This window comes from Quercus robur, chromosome 3 (genome assembly GCF_932294415.1).
Source record: "Quercus robur chromosome 3, dhQueRobu3.1, whole genome shotgun sequence".
Lineage (NCBI taxonomy): Eukaryota > Viridiplantae > Streptophyta > Magnoliopsida > Fagales > Fagaceae > Quercus > Quercus robur.
The window spans coordinates 7,720,539-7,722,608 of NC_065536.1; positions in this window are offsets into that span (position 1 = coordinate 7,720,539).

Consider the following 2,070-nt stretch of genomic DNA (forward strand, 5'->3'; position numbering starts at 1 on the left):
TGTAGTACATGACACCATTCATTGATATGTTCAATTATTTATTTTGTTTCTACTTAGCATTGTTTTCTCAATTTTGTGTGGTTTAGCTTGTGTTCATTGTCTACATGACTTAGAGAGAATCATTTGTCTCTAAAAGATGACATGATGTACAAAAGAAACATGACATTAGGATTGGGTTAGGTTGGTTAAATTTCAACTCATGTAACCCAATACTCATGACATTAGGTTGGGTTAATTTGATTTATTTTGATATTTTTAAGACAATACACATGTCCTTAAAAGATGACATGGTACACAAAATACATGTAACACAATTGCTAATGAGATGACACGGTTCACAAAATACATGTAACACAATTGCTAATGGTGTTGTAGCTTGACGATATTGTTTGATACCTTGAACTCTTCCACAAGAAAAACCTAAACTTGAGTTCATATACCCTTCACAATTTTGTAAGGGAAAAAAAATACATGACACAATTCTCTCTCTCTCTCTCTCTCTCTCTCAAATTGATTACATGAGTGTGGACACATACAAAAGAATCAAATGTTTTAACGTCCCATATACTAAAGAATCCAATTCATGACTTTTGTTGTCTTGTTTAGGGCCAACTCTAGCATATAGGCGACCAAGGTAGTCGTCTAAGGCCCCCCTAAAAAAAGGCCACTCTTTTAATTCATATAATATAATATATTTATATTATATTTCAATTAAGACTTATTTATCCTTTTACCTATATTAAATAAAAAAATATTTAAGGTCCTTTTATTAGCTAATAGAATGCATTGTATATTAAAAATGCCCTACTATAATTCAAGTCATTGACAACTAGTTTGTAATTTTTTTTTTTTTAAACAATAAAAAAAGAGTCTATAAATTCTAGTCATTATCACATGGATTGATGCATCACATCAACTACACATCAACCCACATTCAGCTAAAAATTGCTACATCAACTCATTTGTTACTTTATTTAATTTTGTTTTTAATTAGTGTGATTTTTCCCATTTCTATTGTACCTATTTAAAAAAAAAATTGAAGTAATTCATTTAATTTGTATCTTTTAAGTATATTTTCATTAGTTATTTTTTAAGAATAATCTACTTTTTGGACTAGTACCAATTTATTCAATTATATGATGAATAAATTTTTATTTGTACAAGTTTAGAGTGTAAAGTGACTACATCATTTAGTAAAGTTGCGATCTTAATTTTGATAAATTAGGTCTAGTATTCTATATTCAAAATTTAATTTTAGTTAAATTATTATTTTCTATTATAAATCATGCTTCATTTATTTATAATTAAAAAAAATTATAAATGTCTACTAGAAAATATCCATCTAGACATGAAATAAATAAATAAAAAAAGAAGAAGAGAAAACTAGAAAAATAAATTGAATCTCAAAATATATTTATAGATAAATTTGTTATTAATATTAAACAAAACAAAACAAAAAAATTTAGGGGAAAATATAACAAATGAACAAGAAATCGAATGTGACAATACAAATGTTATGGGTTCTATTTTGTCTATTGGACTTCAGTGGTCTTGGCCTGGTCATGTGTTGCCTGATATCCAAGCTCTCCTAACTCGTCTATGGTGGTTCTCAGTTTGTAGTGTTCACCAAGATGCTAATTTCGTGACTCATGTTTTGGCCCGTTATGCTAGACGTATCCCTTCTAATGTATTTTGGTTAGAGGACTCTCCTCCGCCTGCTATGGAGGTTCTATATTCTAATTTGGCTCATTTGCCTTTATAAATGATAATTCGATTTGCTTTCAAAAAAACTAGAAACTCATTGATAATAATGTAAATAGTCTTAATTAAATAAATATTATTTAATATTTAAATATAAAAAATAAAATAAAAAGTCTCATTTAAAATTTTTGCCTTAAACCCCTAAATTAACTGTAACATCTCATAAATTTAACCAAATAAACCAAAAGATGTAGTGAATAACCAGTAAGGGTGTGTTCACAATAACAATAATCAAATTTATTGGAAAACTGCCTCATAGACTTGTACAATCTCTTGCTTTAATGCTAGAAGTCCTGCTATGTTGACTAT